The sequence below is a fragment of the Oreochromis niloticus genome, linkage group LG5 (assembly GCF_001858045.2).
Source record: "Oreochromis niloticus isolate F11D_XX linkage group LG5, O_niloticus_UMD_NMBU, whole genome shotgun sequence".
NCBI classification, from domain to species: domain Eukaryota; kingdom Metazoa; phylum Chordata; class Actinopteri; order Cichliformes; family Cichlidae; genus Oreochromis; species Oreochromis niloticus.
This window is the reverse complement of record NC_031970.2, coordinates 5,016,322-5,036,337: the sequence shown is the minus strand read 5'-3', so window position 1 is coordinate 5,036,337 and position 20,016 is coordinate 5,016,322. Positions and strand designations below refer to the sequence as shown.

General features: G+C 40.3%; 1 protein-coding gene across 1 annotated transcript in view; it reads left to right on the top strand.

The window, feature by feature from the left end:
• Window positions 1-20,016, top strand: part of LOC100701753 (mast cell protease 1A-like) — a 58,945-nt gene that overhangs the window by 25,433 nt on the left and 13,496 nt on the right. The gene's annotated exons all lie outside the window — the stretch shown is intronic.

The following is a 20,016-nucleotide window of genomic DNA, read 5'->3' as shown; positions in this document are numbered from 1 at the left end:
TAAATTCTAACAACAGCTGATCAAGCTTAAACGTGCTGCTGTTGTTTAGCGCGACATCCGCTGGTTTCCTCTTTCTGGCGCAAAGTGGGCGATAAATAAACAAGAGAGAAAAGCCGATCAGCTGATCATTGATCAGTTTCGTGATTGAAGTAGAAACAGGAGAGGAGAGAATGAGAGAAGAAGAGGCAGCTGTGCAGCTTCAGCTTCGTGTCTTTTTCATTGTAGCTGAAGTCCGGGACAAACTGTGTTTCTTTTCACCTCAGTACGAAACGCGTAATATTTTCTCTGAATACTAGACGATTCTGTTTTTTACGGGACGGTTGGCAACTCTAATAATTAACCGTATGAACAAAATTAAGTTCAACATCAGTAACATAGCACCCACACAGCTGTATAGAAACTCCGTCATGCTAGCTAGCACGCAGTACGAAAATGTCAGCATACCTAAAATAAACTCCACCTAAACTTGGTTTATATCTGACTCAGATAGACTGCAGGTCATAACTTCTTACCTGAAGTTCAGTTCAACTGACACGCGGACCGGCGGCCGCTTCGGGTCTCTCCTCTTGCCTCCCTTTTCCTTCATCCACCTGCTGGCTTCCACCACTTGCTAATGTTATTGAATCTGTGGAAGCTCCGCGATATCCACCACACGAAGTAACGAGTAACGAGCCTATCTAAATCCTAGTAACGAGTAACGCGTTCCTGGTTTTGGCATAATAACTAGTTACCGTGCTCGTTACCACAATAATAACATAGTTACTGTAACGCGTTACTTAATAACGCGTTAGTCCCAACACTGGCTATATCTGAGGCCACAAGTCTCAGCGGGGCCCCTCCCCTAGTTTAATACCCAGGAAACGTCTTTCCCGGGGGTGGAGTCCTTCGGCTCCGTAACTTTTAGACACTTATAATCTCTTTATTCCTTAATCACAGCTCAATCTCTCTTCTCTCTATTTCCTTAAAACAACATCTCTAGTTACTTTTAGCTCAGTACTGCTTTTTCCGAGCGACCGTGAATACAACACTACTCTTAAGTTTCACTTTCGCTGCAAACAAAACTCAAAACAGAGATCAACAGATGACCACTCGACTACCTGTTTTAGAATTTATAATCCACTACAGCACAATTTCTGTTTAAGAGGTTTGTGCCTTACCTTTTTATTATGTGGGCCCAGTAGTCGAGCTGTCACCGTGACCTCTGCCGTTCGATTACCTACTCCGGGCTCGACCTCCGCCGACGACAAACACCTGTACTTCTTTCTGCTGATCGTCAGTTGCCCGCATCCTCCACCAAATGAAGCGAGATCGATCAACTGTAGACCAGACAACAAACGACGGAGGCCCAGAAAAGTGCAATCAAACGATGAGTTTATTGACAACGGAGAACAACCGTCAGCATATGGCTTATTTGCTCTGACAAAAATACACTGAGTTCTGGTTTTATAGCATAGAGGATCACACCCCCACATACACGTCAATACAGGTCAAAAATACATTATGTCCAGTCATTGTTTACAGACAAGGGTACATCTTGTACATCTCTAATAACTATGAACAGACATATAACTTCTCTTTTTGATAACACCTTCCTTTTAAGGTAATAACTTCAAGCTTCAGGGCCTCTAAGGGCTAATAATGGACCCTCGTCCTCAATCACTAAGTAGACTGAATTGGCGCAGGTCTCAAATAAGAAGCAGAAGACACTTGGGCTTTCGCTCAGGCCTGCTACTAGATTTATGTGTATTGTAAGCATGCATGCAATTAACCTGCTATGTTCTCATCTTCCCTCAACATGTATCACCTGGACACTCTCACCAGTGAAGCTTAAAACCCTCTTGGATAGAACATCAACTCTAAACAAGCACAGTTATGCATTGTGTATAGAATGAACTCAACCTGTGAATAGAATGAATGTGATGACAAACATATTCAATGCAATATGAACCCTGTAAACAATATTACTGATAAAATAATACTGTAGAACATGTTATTAATGCATTTATCATAAGGCAGAGTATATGGCAGCAATAAAAGAATCTCTGAATCCCAACACCAGTAAAACAGAAGAAGACAAAGAAGAAATTACATAATAGTCATGCTGTGAAAGGGCAGTGTGTCATATCAGGCCCGAGCACGAGTAGTGGTCAGAAGAATGCACAAAAGGTATACTGGGGACAAACCGAGCCAATTCCGCTATCCCTGTTGCGCAGGGAAAAATGATCAATGTGCTTTTTGTGACATTTGTTTGGTGGTGTGCCGTGTGAAATATGTGCCGTGGCTCATAAAAGCCTGGGAGGTTTACCTTACGAGATGTGTGGGTTAAAGGGAAAAAAAAGAGATTTTCTCATTGACATCAGTGCTGTTGCAATTTATAGCGTTATTGTAAACTGTATGAGAGCATGATTGTGAGTGTCCTGAGTGAATTTATCCAAACTGTGTGAAAGAGTGATTAGAGTGTGACATGAGAAAGGACTAACTGTCCTGGCAAGGGTGCAGATAGCGAATTGTCTCTCTATTTCTCTTCCTGAAATTGCCCACAGCAGACTGTGGTTTTCTAACCGGAAGGAGATCCATGTACATGAATTATTTTTGAACTGCTTGAGGCAATAAATGAGTGAAAACCTGGATTGCGTCTGAGACCCTGTTTTACCTTAGATAAAAATAACACGCAACCACTGCCTATTGAATAAACATTTCTTACACGGCATGAAGTCAGGTCTTTTGGAGTGAAGGGCCCACTCCTGAAGACTTTCTATGACTCTGTGGTGGCCTCAGCTATCTTTTACGGTGTGGTCTGCTGGGGCAGCAACATCTCAGCCGGGGACAGGAAGAGACTGAACAGGCTGATCTGGAGGGCCAGCTCTGTTCTAGGTGCCCTCTGGACCCAGTGGAGGTGGTGAGTGAAAGGAGAATGGTGGCTAAGCTGTCATCCCTGTTGGACAACATCTCCCACCCCATGCAGGAGACTCTGACAGCACTGAGCAGCTCCTTCAGTGGCAGGCTGCGGCACCCACGGTGTGGGACGGAGAGATTTCGCAGGTCTTTCCTCCCTACTGCTGTCAGACTCCACAACAAAGACTTTAACTGATCAAACACACACATCCACACATGTACAATAGCAATAACACTAAGTGCAATACTCTTTCTGGCATCGTTGTATTATATACCCATATTGTATATAGCATTTGTATTCTATTTTATTCGATTGTATATAGTATTTTATTTTATTTTATTCTATTCTATTGTGTACAGTATCTGATTGATATCTTATTCCAGTGTTTTTCTCTAATTTTTCTATGCAACTTTGCACTGTCCACTGCTGTGACAAAACAAATTTCCCACGCGTGGAAAATTTGTGGAAAACGCATGGAAAAGATAAAGCTTATCTTCTCTTATGAAGAGAGCAAAGTGAACTGGAGTCAAAGTCCTTGTTTGTGTGCACAAACTTGTCCAAATAAAGGTGATTCTTAGCCTTCAGGAACTCAGGGCAAACCTCTGAGCAGAACTCAGCTTAACTGTAAGAAGCCAGTTGAAAGGCACAGAAACATAATGTGATCACTCAAGAACTTTTTTTTTTTAATACATCAGCTTTACAAGCCAGTGTGGACAAACTTGAAAGTGAAAGGCTTCAGCCCTGACTTTGACTCAGGTAAGCCACTAAGAAGGTGCTGGTGGTGGATATATTAGACCTTTCCTTTCGCTTTGGTTTCATTTTGGTTTCATTTGGGCACCTGGATGGGTGATTGTTAATTGTTTGACTTAAAATAGACCCTTTTACAATGTTAACTAGAAGCCAAACTTCAAAAGTAAAAAGTTGGGGCTTTCCTGATGGGTGCCCAAAGTGCCCTTTAGTTGAGGAAATTTTTTTTTAATTTAAAAAAACAAACATTTTTTAAATGTGTGTGTGCGTGTGGAGTCCTGTCTGTGCCCCTCAACAATAATATTTAACTATTAATCACATTTTTACTAAATAAAAGGATCTGGCTTGTATCAGTCACATGATGACCATTAACCAATGATCGCACTTGACGGCAGAGCGCGCTGGTTACCAGCTGGGAACGAGCTCACAAAGAGCACGTGCAATTTTCCTGCCTGGGCAGTCTGGAGCTGTAGGAGCAACACAAATTAACTCAGAGACACAGACTGATGCGACACAACCAGTAAGTAGGTGTACAGCGTACACTGTAGTCCAGGGGTAGGCAACCTTTCTGATGATGAGTGCCATCTAAAATTTCCTCAGAAGTCAATGTGCCATATGATTGCATTAGTAATACATTTAATAACGCTCTACATGAACAGTTACACACTATATAGAACAACTTTATTGAATTATATTTGTTCGCAGATGTTGGCAGCTATCAGCTAATAGTTATCAGCTATTTTGAAACAAAAAAAAAGACACTTTTTATCCATAACAAGAACTCCATTACAGAACTGTACAAGAGAAAATGCAAATGCTATTTATGGTCTCCTCACAACAATGATAAGGAAAATAAACTGGGCCAATATGGCATGTTTGTTAATACAGGGATACACATGTTAATGTGATCTCTGGTCTCCCACTCAGAGACACAGGTCTGCGAGTGGCCAACATTCAGACGGCTACCTGACGACACTCATGTGAGAGAAAATCTGCTCACACAGATATGTAGAGCCAAGTACTGTCAATAATGCCTCTGCAATGTTCTGAAGACAGTTAAACTTGTCAGGTAGTGATGTCCAGCAGGTGAACATGCAAGCTCCATGAACATGCACAGCTGTGGACTCCAGCTGCATTCGTAGTTCTGCAAACTTTGACCCCCACAGAGTCGAGCTTTTCAGTTCAATCAGCTGCATTTTGATGTCCTCTGTGTCCAGCCAATTAATGCGAGACAAATCTAGCTGCTCATTAAAGCTTTCTCATTTGATCAGAAAAGAAAACATTGGTCCATACACCTGAAATTCCCGAAAACGCATTGTGAATTCTGTCTTGAGTATTTGGATGTATCTGTGTATTTCCGTGGTGCTGATGCTCCTGAAGCATTTGAAGTGTTGGAATGTGGAAATTTCAACATCGCTTGAAAAAACTGCCAGCTAGCAACGTCTCTCTCACCAGTAGGCTAAGTTATTTTTTAGCCAATTACAAGTTGAATCTGGTCATTGGGGTTGTTAGCTAAGATACCGTCATTAACAAACGGTGTGTCTATGCGAGCTATTTTGCGATGTGCACCACTGGCCCGGCCATTTATTTTTTTAATGCACCCTCTCAGATTAATTCACTGCGTGTCGTGCCCAGAGCTGGACTGGGAAAAAAAAATTGGCCAGGGCATTTTGACTAGAGACCGGCCCACCAGGTATTATAGGAAAAGCCATAAAGCCTTTGGTTAGCCATACTAACCTTATGAATAAAATAAAGTTCACTATCAGTAACATCATAGCACCCACCCAGCTGTATAGAAACTCCATCATGCTAGTACGCAGTACGAGTTAATGTAACTGACTGTAAAAAGTCAGCACAACTAAAATAAACTACACCTAAACTTGGTTTATATCTGACCCAGATAGACTGCAGGTCATAGCTTCTTACCTGAAGTTCAGTTCACCTGACACTCGGACCGGCGGCCGCCTCGGGTCTCTCCTTCTCCTGCCTCCTCTTTCCCTCATCCACCTGCTGGCCTCAGTGGAAGCTCCACCATAGCCACCACCAAACAACTGAGTTATTTTTACACATCTGCCAGCATCTGGCCAATCCACCACCTTTCATTGTTTATACCGTTACTAAAAAAAAAACAAAAAACAACATCGGCCCGTATAAAAACGAAAAATCGGCCCACCGGCCCGGTATGCCCAATGGCCAGTCCAGCTATGGTTGTGGCATCACTTAACCCTTCGCGTGCCAGCTGTGGCACACGTGCCCAGGGTTGCCGACCCCTGATACATTGTAATGTTAAAACCTTGAACCCTAATAAGAAAGAGAACCTAAACAATCAAACGACCTCTGTCAGTGAGCACCTGGTGACAGTGGAGAGGAAAATCTCCCTTTTAATAAGAAGAAACCTCCACCAAAACCTCAATCAGGGAGGACCAACCATGTGCTGTGAGCAGCTGAGAGATAAGAAGAAAGAGAAGAGAAAAAAAGAAAGCACAGGGAAACTGGATGACCTGTTCAGCTTGCCTGTTTGATTAAAGTGGACATAGCAGGATTTGACCCTTATAAAAAGCCTTGCTCTAAATTAGTTTTAAAGGTCTTTTTTATTGGCCACTCTAACTCCTGTATGTCACACGTGTTAGCCGAAGTGGTTAGTAAGAAAAACCTTATCTGAAAACCTTATTCTTACTTGAAAAGATGAATTAGTTACTTATTACTGATACTTCTCCAAAAAAGTAATCCAGTTACATTACTAATTACTTATTTTCAAAAGTAATTAGTTACTTATTACTTAGTTACTTTTTAAAACCTATTTTCTGCATATTCCAGCATATAAAATAAAATATTTTTTTTGTGTTTACACTCACTCTTTCAAATAGATGCAAGTAAAACACAGCAAAAAATAAATAAAACCAAAGATTCAGCGGCACCAAGTCATGTCGCTCTTAAATCTAAGGCGGAGCTTTGCCCATTGCCGCAGCGGTCATGTCAGTGGAGGGATCCGGGGGTTTCTTTTTTGATTTTCACATTCCCGTAGCCGCTTGCTCGGTGCTTGCTCAGATTTGAAGTCTAATTTTTCGCTGTAGAAAAAGTTTAAATCCCACCTAGAGTGTACAGCGGATGCTAATGTTTTTGTCACTTTTTACGGAATCAAACTCAAAGTAATGTAAGTACTTCCAAGCTTTTAACGCTACATGCTTGTACTCTCTCCCGCACTCCATATTATCCATTGTTGATCTACACACGTCTGTTGCTGCACAGATTACGCACGCACTTATGTCATTATCATGAGACATTCTCACAAACAATATCACAACGGTTTAGTAACGCAGCGTGCTCACGGGAAAGACAGTAATCTAATACCTTTTTTTGCAAAGGTAATCCCTTACATTACTCATTACTCCCTTACATTACTTTTAAAAAGTAATCAGATTACAGTAAAGCGTTACTTGTAATGTGTTACTGCCCATCTCTGTTAACAACACTACAGAGGTTCCTTAAGGTTACTTGGTTACTTGCTAACGCTAGCTCTGTGCAAATGCACAGATTGTAACTAATTTCCAGAGGTGGGACCAAGTCATTGTTTTGCAAGTCTCAAGTAAGTCCCAAGTCTTTATCCTCAAGTCACAAGTCAAGTCTCAAGTAAAGTCAAGCAAGTCAGAGTCAAGTCGCAAGTCAAGACAGACAACTTTCAAGTCAAGTCCCAAGTCCGAAACTTTGAATTTCAAGTCCTTTCAAGTCTTTTTTTTAACCCTCTGGGGTCCAGGGTATAATTGGCCGTTCTTGACTACTTTTGATTTTACTTCTATATTTCACTTTTAAAATATGTTTTTCTTGCCTTGTTTGGTATCATTATTTACAGCACAACCTCAAATATCTGAAATTTGAGTTATTTTTTTCATTTTGGTATACTATATTAGCACAGTTGATCTAAATTCAGACAAAAAATTCAGAATCCGAGTAGAAAAAAGTTATATTTTTTTACATGTTTAACGAATCATTTTCATAACTTGAAATGCAAATAGAAATTGTACATTTCTAAAAATTATGCACAAGTTTTGCAAACAACAAAGTTATATGGTACTATTTACCTAAAAATGCAGCCAAGGCCTCAGGCGTTTTTTATATAACCATTTAAATCTATTTACAGAACAATCAGGTGTGCTGCATCAAATAAGAAGGCACACAAATTATTTGTGCCAGTCCAAAAAATGTAGTTTGTGTTCAGTATAAGACAGAGGAGAACACCACAGGCCTAAACCCTGCAGGTCTGACAACTGGAGGTGCAACAGTCCAGTTTTCTATGTGGAGACAGCGTTTACACTGGAATCTGCCTTTGACAGCTTTTTTAGATCAAATATGAAATTCAGCAGTCTAACCGACACACAATACAAAACAATAACTACACAACAAACTAACTACAGCCTCCAAACACGCTAAACGTCACTAATGTCTCACGTATGAAAACTCTCTCTCTCTCTTTCTTTCGCTCGCCCGCTTTCCGTCGCGGGTGTCACTCCTAAAAACTTCCCCTTCTCCCTAAACAACCAAATGTCACATGTTGCCTTATCATTTTTTTGATTGGCTGACATGGTAAACTCTAACACCAATACGGAAGGGGTGTTTTTTCTTTTTCTTTTTTCACTCGCAAGTGGAGAGCGTATGCTAGGCTGTCTGTAGAAAACGCCGTTTTTGTCTAGCATCCCTGTTGAGAATAACCTTTGCAAATAAACAACAGCTAATAACATAAGATCAAAGTATTTTATTTGATGTATTGACATAAATGACAGAAGAAAAAGGCCATGTATAGCAGGACTACTCAATTACACACTAAGGTGGGCCAGATTTTCTAACCAAAAAAAAAAATTTTCCCTGGCTCAGACATGCAAAAGTTAAACACGACCATACACTAATTGCAAATTAAACACAGTGATTTTGAATTGTGATGTGATGGTAAAATAAGTATTTGTCAGTCTAAACTGGGTTAAATCTACGGGGTTAATGATGGGGAGGAGACGGAGAGAGACTGAGTACAGCTACAGAACCCACTTTCTGAAACGGACCCTGCTCACCATTCACCGACAATTCTGAGCTAACAAGTTGCATGTTATTCTTGGATGCGCTTGCAGGACCGGATTTAAAATAGCATGACAAACATATCATACCTGTTAAAGCCAAACAGTATCATCAACGTAGCCCGAAGAACATTTGCTAATAAGATGAAGTTAGCTAAGTCAGCTGTCTCATCGTAGCAAAAAAAAAACCCACCACCTACCGTTCTTTATGCAACTTCAAATGTCGGACAAAGTTGGAAGTTGTTCCATCTCCGTCTGTGATTCTCTTCTTGCATGTTTTGCATATTGCATTTCGTTTTTTGTTGACTACTTCGTAGTTTATGTACCCGAAAGAAATTACTCTTGGAAGCATTTTTGGCTCGAGCGTTTTTGTTCTTGTTTTTTTCAAATCTGGTTAATTTGATTGGCTGTGCTACAGCCCACGCTCACATACATACGGAGTGTGGTAAGAATGAATGAATGAATAAAGTGAATTAATGGTCCGCACTTTTTATATAATATGTATGTTAAATTTTAGATTTGGGTAAAATATCAAGTCTTTTCAAGTAAACAGGTTCAAGTCCAATTCAAGTCCCAAGTCACTGGTGTAAAAGTCCAAGTCAAGTCACAATTTACAACCTTTTTTCAAGTCAAGTCTAAAGTCATAAAATTAATGACTCGAGTCTGACTCGAGTCCAAGTCATGTGACTCGAGTCCACACCTCTGCTATTTTCCAAGCATTTCTTGTTCGGCCCTCTGGGCTCACAGAGAGTATAAAAACATCTGTCGCAGCCTGTAAGCGAAACATCTTCAAAACGAACTAAACACCTTATAGGCTGGAAATAATAAAGCCCATTGACTTTGCTGTTGCTGCTGGCTTCCAAAATGTCACCACCATCCACACTGTGTTCGACCTTCTGCCGGGCTACTGGTAGGACTCCAGCTTAGTTACTGGCCTCTAACCCTCTGCCTGCCACAGAGATGTACCTGACACTTTCCTGTTGAGTTGATGGGCTGATTTTTTGTTCTTTTTGCAACCAGGATGATGAAGGCCATAATCTTGAAACCTGCGGTGGTTACATCAGTTTTTCATTGTGTCTATGTTTAGCACAATGGTTTCCTGTCAGTTTTTCATCAGGCCAGAGATACACTATACATCTGTGCAAAAACACTAAAAAAACAAAACTTGGCTCTAGGCCTGACAAGCTTCAGCCTGTGTTATGAGGATACAGGCATAGTTATGACAAAACATCAAGATTTGATATGGAGTAGATATGGGGTAAGTGGAGCTCTGCACCAAAGAACGTTTCTTTGTTTGTTTGTTTTTTTAAACATCTTTCAGAGCCATCTTTAATTCATTTTATGTGGCTACATGTCTAAAAAGCCCTCTGTAAAGCTAGAACATCTTACTATTCATCACTGATTGAAGAAAATAAGAACAACCCTAGGTTTCTCTTCTGCACTGTAGGCAGGCTGACAAAAAGTCAGAGCACTGTTGAGCCAATCATTCCTTTAATGTTAACTAGTAATGACTTCCTGAATTTCTTCACAAATATAATTTTAACCATTAGAGAAAAAATTACTCATAAATGTGTCTCACAGATGTGACATTAAGAACAGCAACTTTCAGTACTATTGAAGTGCTGCAGTGGTTTGTATCATATCTATCTAACAGACTCCAATTTGTTCTTGTAAATGGAGAGTCCTCTTTACACACGAAGTTTAATTTTGGAGTTTCACAGGGTTCCATGCTAGGACCAGTTCTGTTTACATTATATACTTCCCTTAGGCAGCATCATCAGAAGGGCATAGCATACATTTTCACTGCTATGCAGATTATACCTAACTTTATTTATCCATGAAGCCAGATAACACACACCAATTAGTTAAACTGCAGGAATGTCTAAAAGACATAAAGACCCGGATGACCTCTAATTTTCTGCTTTTTAATTCAGATAAAACTGAGGTTATTGTACTCGGCCTTAAAATTCCTGGAAATATGGTATCTAACCAGATACGTACTCTGGATGGCATTACCTTGGCCTCCAGTAACACTGTAAGAAAAATTAGAAATATCCTGTCTCAGAGTGACGCTGAAAAACTAGTTCATGCATTTATTACTTCCAGGCTGGAATACTGTAATTCTTTATTATCAGGATGTCCTAAACACTCGCTGAAAAGCCTTCAGCTAATCCAAAATGCTGCAGCAAGAGTCCTGACAGGGACTAGAAAGAGAGAGCAGATTTCTCCTGTATTGGCTTCCCTTCATTGGCTTCCTGTTAAATCGAGAACTGAATTCAAAATCCTGCTCCTCACATACAAGGTCTTGAATAATCAGGCCCTGTCTTATGTTAATGACCACATAGACCTCTTCTCTTTGGCTCTTGGCAGAGGCAGACGCATCTCTCACCCTCTCCCTCCCTTATCTTTCCTGCTTGGCTTCTATGTCCTTGTCTAGTCTTGTCTAACTCTAACCCTCAGAGAGTCTTTCAGTCTTGTTCTCTAAAACCTAAAGAATTATGGATTTCATCAACTGGTCCCTTAACGAAATTGAAAATTTACTCTCGACGAGAAGCTTGGGCTCAGGAGAGCCCTGATTGTCCTGCAGAGACATTTGCTGCTGGATATTTGATGGTTGGTTACACCGTGTGCCTGGCGACACTCTCGATGCAGGACACTGAACGACATCTACCATTCGGAACCATGATAACAGAGTTCTGACTGATCGGAGCTAGCTCGGACCTGGCTAATCGAAGAACAAAGAAAGCGGTTACAGCTGTTCAAAACCCCCTCTACGCTGGTTGACATGATTGACGATGGGCAAGCCAGGAGTAGTAAAGTAAGTAAGTAAGTAAACTTTATTTATTAAGCGCTTTTCGCAGATAGACAATCACAAAGCGCTGTACATAAATATTAAAATAAACAATAAAATCGATAGACAATGTACACAATATAAAAGATCAAATGTAAATAATGTAAAAAATATAAAATATGAAGAGATCAACAAAAGGCTTGTTTAAACAGAAAAGTTTTTAACTGTTTTTTAAAACAATCCACAGAGTCAAGCAAACGTAACTGTAGTGGTAAACTGTTCCACAGCCTTGGTGCAACAGACTGAAAGGCTCTGTCCCCTTTTGTCTTCAGTCGTGTACGGGGAACAACTAAGAGACTCTGAGTCTGTGAGCGGAGATGACGAGCAGCAGTGTATTTTATAAGAAGCTTGGATAAATAATCTGGGGCCTGGCCATTTAGTGCTCTATATGTTAAAACAAGAATTTTAAAGCGAATTCTAAACTCTATTGGGAGCCAATGTAAAGAATATAAGATGGGAGTGATGTGAACACGTTTGGTAGAACGAGTTAATAGTCTGGCTGCTGCGTTTTGTATTGCCTGAAGGCGAGAGAGAGATGATTTATCCAAGCTAGTAAACAGGGAATTACAATAATCTAGGCGTGATGACACAAATGCATGAATTAGTTTTTGCAGTTCAGCTGAGGAAACCATATGTCGCAGTTTAGATATGTTTCTTAAATGATAGAAACAGGAACGAGACAAAGATTTTACATGAGAGTCGAGGCCCAGAGAAGAGTCAAATATTACTCCGAGATTTCGAATATTTGACTTGACAGATGGACAGAAGGAGGCAAGAACCTGACTGATTTTAGAATGTAGCTCAGGAGGAGCTATGATCATGGTCTCGGTTTTGTTAGTATTTAGAACAAAGTAGTTGCTTGAAAGCCAATCAGAAACCTGGGTTAAGCACTGGACTAGGGTGGACAGCCTATCCAGCTGATGAGGCTTAAAGGACATATGGAGCTGAATGTCATCAGCATAAAAATGATAAGACAGGTCGCTAAAAGATTGAATGATACCAGCTAAAGGAAGCATATAAAAAGAAAATAGTAATGGACCTAAAACTGAATCCTGTGGGACACCACAGGTCAGGGCAGCAATGTCAGAGGTGAACCTATCAGTCCTAACAGAAAAGGTCCTGTCTGATAAGTAGGAAGAAAACCAGTCTAGGGCAGTGCCAGATATACCAGCCAAAACCTTGAGCCTGTTGAGTAGGATTTTGTGGTCGATGGTGTGAAAGGCTGCACTAAGATCAAGCAAGATGATCACAGAACAATTCCCTGCATCAGATGCCATTAATAGATCATTATAGACTCTTAGGAGAGCGGTCTCTGTAGAGTGCTGCTTTTGAAAGCCAGACTGAAAAGGGTCAAGGATGTGTAATTTACATAATAGAGACCTGAACTGATTTTCAACAATTTTTTCAAGTAATTTACTTAAAAATGGCAATTTTGAAATAGGTCGGTAATTACTAGTAGAGCTAGGATCAAGGTTCTGTTTTTTTAACAGAGGAGTTACCACAGCATGTTTAAAATAAGATGGAACACAGCCTTGCCTCAGTGAACTGTTGATGATGGATAGTAAAGTGGGACCAATGCTGGTGATAGACCCAGACAGGACAGAGTGGGGTAAGATATCCACAGAGCATGAAGAGGATTTCATTTTACCTAAAACTATAATTAAGTCATTTAGTGTGATTGGAGAAAAGGAGGTAAATGATCCAAGACAGCAAGGGGTGTCTTCATAAGGGGAGGCACTTGAAATTTTGGATTTCAAGTCCATCACCTTATTTACAAAGTAATTAAGAAAAGTATTACAATCTTCATCAGAAAGCAGCAGAGCATGCTGGGTTGGAGGAGAAACAATACTGTTGATGGTATCAAATAGAATTCTTGAATTATTTTTATGACGATTTATAAGATTATTGAAATAAGAGGATCTGGCCTCTTTGACTGACTCATTATATAGGTAAAGTAGTTCTTTAAAGTGCTCACGATGGACAGTCAGACCAGTGGACTTCCACAGACGCTCTGCTTTTCGATAGGAGCGTCGAAGACCACGAGTCTGATTATTTAACCACGGTGTGCGGGAATTAAGAGAGCAATAACTGCTTTTGAAAGGAGCAACCTGATTTAAAATGGCAAGACAGTGTTCATTAAAAGAATTAGTTAAAAGCTCAACCTCATTAGAAGAACTTTTAAAGTTATAAAGAGAGGAAAACTCAGAAATTGTAGAGTCGTCAATAAAGCGCCTGCGCCTAATAGAACCTTGAGGATGGGACTCTGAATTAACAGATACAGTAAAAGAGACTGACTTATGGTCGCTAAAAACAACTTCATTTAAGTTCATGTGGTCAAGGGAAACACCACAGGTGAAGACCAAGTCCAAAGTGTGCCCAGCCCTATGAGTAGGCCAGACTGTGTTTATTGAACGCCATATGGGAAGATCTTGGAGAAGCTCACAGCTTTGCAACAGGAAATAGATGGGCTTGGTGACCAGTGATGGACACTAAGCACAACTGCGAAATTGGTGCAGATGTCCACACTAACCCAAACAATCATCTCCCTCACTCATGTGGAACAACAAATTCTTGTCCCTGATAACGGGACTGTGTTTAGTCTCTCTGACCCTATCCTTCAAGGACACCTGCATTGGCTGAAGGACTATTGACTTTTGCTTAAGTGGGTGAAAGGACACTATCTCTCAAGTTGAACACAGGATACACACACACACATGCACACATACGCATGTACACTGACACAGATGCACACCCACTCCCCTCCCCCATTCCAAACCCCTCCGATGCTTGCCCCCACCTGATGCAGACGGCAGGTTAGCTGGACCGCGCAGAGATGCTGTGACCCGATGCTGCTGTCTACATTGGCTTACTCTAACCGTACTCACTCACCCCTGTTGCTTGTCATGTGTTTTCATGGTGTTACGGTGTGAAGACTCATGTGCTTTTGTGCTGAGGAATTTTTGTTTTCTGTTCTCATACTGATCCCTTATCAGGAGCTCAGTCTAAGTAGAGTTTTCTTTTTTCTTTTCCACTGCCCTATTGTGTTGTACATTTCATTGTTTTTCTTTATGCTACCTGTTCTGACCTGTCTCCCCAATGTGATGTTCGTGTAATGTATGTATGTTTGAAAGAGGTCCAATTTTGCTGCAGGCAACTGCAAATGACAAATAAAGGCTTCATCAATCATAGCACCACATCACCCCTTTAGAGCACTTTGCTCTCAGACTGCGGGCTCACTTGTGATTCCAAGAGTATTTAAAAGTTGAAGTAGTATTTAAAAGTAGAATGGGAAGCAAAGCTTTCAGTTTGGAGGCCCCTAGCTCTGTTGGTCCAGAGCAGCTCAGACATTAAAGGACTTGTCCCATCCCAGTAACAAACTGTTTCAACTTCTGCAATCAGGCACTGTCGTTAAAGTGTTTGCTCACAGGGGGACATATGATTGTTTGGTTTTGTCTGTATGTATTGTTGTAGGGTGTACTTCACAATTTAAAGCACTTTGAGAAGACTGTTGTGATTTGACGCTGTATAAATAAAATTAAAGTGAAATGACTTGAATCAGTGGTGTGTGTGGACTTTTACAGAAAGACAAGCAGAGAAGATCATGGGCATTTTCACCTTTCTGCACTCCTTCCTGGCTGAGGACTTGTCTAGCATTATGTGAGTAGTAATCATCAAAGTACCAACTATTAGCATACAGTAGCAGATGTTGTGAGAATATTTTTTAGAACTGCTCCTTTTTTGTGAAAGCAGAAAAGCCACATTAAGAAAACAGCTAATACTCAAAATGTCTAATTGTACTTAATTGTACGTCAAGTAGGTTACAATAATGAATTATATTTTAAAATGGTTTGTTTTTAGTGGCTGACTTGTGAGGACCATATATCTCTAAAAGTGTTTATTGAGTTCAGAAAAACAAGTCTATAAATATAATAACAAAAAGAAAGATGAAAGCTGAATTAAAAGATTAGAGCACATGGCTTGAAGTGAATCTTCAAGCAAACAAATATATTAATGGAAAAATTAAGGTGGTGCTTGTTATTAATTTCCATTCACTTTTGTTTATGTAGTACCAAAATCACAACAAGAATACATTGTTATGTAAAAACCCTGAACCCTAATAAGAAAGAGAACCTAAACAATCAAACGACCCCTGTCAGCGAGCACCTGGTGACAGTGGAGAGGAAAATCTCCTTTTTAACAAAAAAAAACCTCCAGCAAAGACAGAAGAAAGAGAAGAGAAAAAGAGAAAGCACAGGGAAACTGGATGACCTGTTTAGCTTCCCTGTTTGACTAAAGTGAACATAGCAGGATTTGACCCTTATTAAAGCTTTCCTCTAAATTGGTTGTTAAAGGTTTCTTCATTTGCCTCTCTAACTCCTCTATGTCCCACATTGTGGTCAAAGTTGCTGGTGTCCAACCCTCTGCCTGCCACACGGATGTACCTAACACTTTCCTGTTGAGTCAATGGACTCAGTCACTTTTTTGTGGTCATATTGAAAAAAACATGAAGTTTATTTAATAAAACTTTGTCATACAATGTGTAAGAAAGGAGGATTATGAGTTTTAAGCTCAATTACTAATTTTTGCACATCAGGTCATCTCACATATCAAACAAGCATATTAAGCTCATAGCTCTTTTGCACATAAATCTATTTAATACTTAATTTTTTTGTCTCCATTTATTCATGCTATTTGTATTATATCTATTTGTACATATTAACTAGCATCTGTATGTTGACAGCAGAGAAAGAATTTCATTGTACAGAGAAATGCTTTTCTTTGTACACATGACAATAAATGCTTTGAATCTTGAATCTTTAATGACTTGTAATTGGCAAGTTTAGCAAACAGTTTCACTGTCAAACCCAAACCTCCTCATCACAACTATTTTTGTTTGTTTGTTTTTTGCAACCATGGTGACAGTTTTGATGGTGACGGTGATAATGCTGAAATTTCAAAAGAAATGTGTTGGGTTTTTTTTCTTTCTTTTTTTTTTTTTTTTTTAGAAATCAGCATGGTGACAGTTATTCTTGAAATTTAAAGAAAAAGAAAAAAGATATGGGCTCATTTTAGTGGTCACATTAAATAAATCATCAAGTTTATTTCATTAAACTTTGTCATAAAATGTGTAAGAAAGGAGGATTATCAGTGTTAAGCTCATTGGCTAATGACTTGTAATCGACAAATCGAGCAAACAGTTTCACTGTCAGCTCCAGATCTCCTCATCAGGTCTGTTTTTTTGTTCTTTTTGCAGCCAGGATGATGAAGGTGATAATCTTGAAACCTGTGGTGGTTACATCAGCTTTTCATGGTGTCTATGTTTAGCACAGTGGTTTCCTGCCAGTTTTTCATCAGGTGTATCCACAATGCATCTTTGCAAAAACCGTAAAAAACATTTTTTTTTAATCATTCACATCCACCATAATTAATTTGATGTGGCTACATGCCAGTATGCATGAAAAAGGAGAGAACTCAAGAGAGAACAGTCAACAGGAAAACCTCTAAATGCCCATTCCCTTTTCCAGCAAACATTATCTCTACAGCCCACTAATTAGAAGAAACCGATCATTTGAATCATGTGACATTGGAGTCCTATTTATTAGTTTGTTCACACTGTTTTCATGATGTTTATTCCGCAACTCTGTAGGTTTACTTATGCTATATGGCCCTTTTACTTTTAGTAGTCTGATTGATATACTTTCTATTTATTTTTGATAGGTCAATAGCTTCACGTAAATTTCATATTTACCTTTACTTATTTAACACAGTTTATGGTGTAGTTATTTTGATAATTGTTTTTTGTGCTGCTGTTCAGCAGTAAGGTGAGCTTTCATGTTGAGTCATTCTGTGTGGTCGTGCGGTGTCGTTTTTCATGCTTATCAGTTTGTTCAGGGTTTCATTTTTAATTCTGCTTTCATCGTTTGTAATATGTCCAGTTACATCCTTAATAATTTTGCTTTTGTTTCCCATGTCCTGTCCAAAAAAGGTGGAGTTAGAGGTTTCTGCAAAAAGAAAAAAAAAAACAACCCACACAAGCACAAAGCAGATTTTGCCATAAAGACAAATATGCTTATTTAACGTGGACATAGTTACACTGAATTTCTTGAATCACTTTATTTAAAAAATGTCCAAATTAGCATCTATATTTTTGAACAGCATACTAGTACATAATAATAACAGACTGGGTAAAAACATTTGACTAGAATCTATTGGTAATTATTTCTCTTCTTTTGATAAAAGCTACTTTCATGCATCACATATGACTCCATTCTAAAGTATTCTAACTTGGTTGTATGTCCTTATTTTGTGAATATTATGTACAAATACCTGATTTTATATTTCTGATTCTGATCTTTTCAAAGACTATGAAAGAACATCAGGTCCTCGTCCGAGTTGTCCTCCAGTGTTTACTGGAGAATAAATTATACGTCAAAGCAGAGAAATTTGAGTCCCATTCTTCATCTGTTTCCTTCCTGGGATATGTGTTATTCTGCCTGGTAGTTCCAGAATTGGAGCAGTAACGTGGGAGGTATGAGACGCCATTGATTAGGCCCTCAGAACCAAACCGGATCCAGGAACTGTGCCGGCAGGTCGTCATTTTGTGCCCAGGGCAGCACTCTCTAAGGTACTGGAGTGGGTACATACGGCTAGGTTTGCCTGTCACCTGTCCTGTCACCCAGGACAGAAAATTGAATTGAATTCAGAAAATAAGTGACACGACTTTTATTACAATAAGTGGAACAGTGGCAACACTTGTGACATGTACAGTGACCATATACAAGGGGAGAGAAACAACCATGACCGTGAGCAGAGAACTACACTAGTGAAACAGGGACGGGGATTATATACAGGGATGAGAGCAAAAAACACTAAACTGTGAGCAGTGAAAAAATCTAGTGAGCTTGAACTGCGACGCAAAATAGAATAACTATGAATTCTATATAAAAGAACATGAGCTAGAGCTTGGGCTGTCACGAGAGCGAAGATACTATGAATATGAATACAGGAATTCAGACAAACGTCTCTGGGTGTATTCCAACCAGGAACCTTGGATGACTAAAGAAGTCCAGGTCCTGCTGAAGCAACATGACACCGCTTTCAGATCAGGTGATGGTATGCATTACAGTGCAGCCAGATCTGAGCTGAAAAGAGGTATCAGAGACACCAAGGCACCGTACAAGAGGAGGTTTGAAGACCACGTCAGCAACAACAACTCACAACAAGTATGGCAGGGAGTTCAGCACTAACCAACTACATACCTGGCAATATCACATTGACTCAGGGCAACGCGGCGCTGTACAACTACCAGCGGGAGCAGCAGCTAAAACATCGGACGGCAGCAGCAGCCCAAGCCTCATGGTCCAGGAATCTGAGGTGAGGCGCACACTGAGGGCAGTGAACCCCAGGAAGGACGCCGGTCCAGATCAGATGGGGTGAACATAAGGGTTCTAAAAGAATGTGCAGACCAGCTGGCTGGAGTCTTTACTAAGATCTTCAAACCTTCCCTGTCCAGGTCCTGCATCCCGCCGTGCCTAAAGTCAGCCACAATTGTCCCACTCCCAAAGAGGACCAACATTAGCAGCCTCAATGACTACCGACCAGTTGCCTAACGCCTGTTATAATTAAGTGCTTTGAGAAACTGGTCCAACGTCACATCCTGTCCTGCCTGCCACCCACACTTGACCCGCTCCAGTTTGCATACAGAGCTTACAGATCGAATGAAGACGCCATTGCTACTATGCTCCCACCACCATCTCTCACCTGGAACAACAGGGACTATATTGCTCTTTAATACGATGCCCCTGGACAGACTAATAGTAAAATTGCTGGATATCGGACTTCCTTCTACCACATGCTGCTGGATTAGAGACTTCCTCTCAGACCGTGTACAGAGAGTAGAGTGGGGCCTCATCTTTCCTTAGCCCTCAGCCTTAACACCAGCTCTCCACAAGGCTGTGTACTAAGTCCCCTACTGTACACTCTGTACACATGACTGTGTTAGTTCGCACCCAGACAATGCAGTCATTAAGTTTGCAGATGATACCACCATGGTGGGGCTAATTTCTGGGGGAGACGAGACAGCGTACAGAGCTGAAGTTCAGAAGCTGTCAGACTGGTGTGCAGACCTACGGACCTCAATACCACCAAGACAAAAGAGCTGGTAGTCGACTTCAGAAGGAGGAAGTCTAAGCTGCAGCCTGTCAGCATCAACGGGGAGTGTGTAAAAAGGGTGTCCAGTTTCCTGGGTGTGCACATAGACACAGACCTCCAATGGAGCTCAAACACGTCAGCTGTTTTAAATAAGGCCCAACAGCGTCTCCATTTTCTGAGAATCCTCAGAAAAGTCTTCTACCGCTGCCCCATTGAAAGTGTGCTAACAATAACATACTGCATCTCTGTATGGTTCTCCAGCTATACAACAGCACACAAAAAGGCACTTCAGAGGGTCATTAATATGG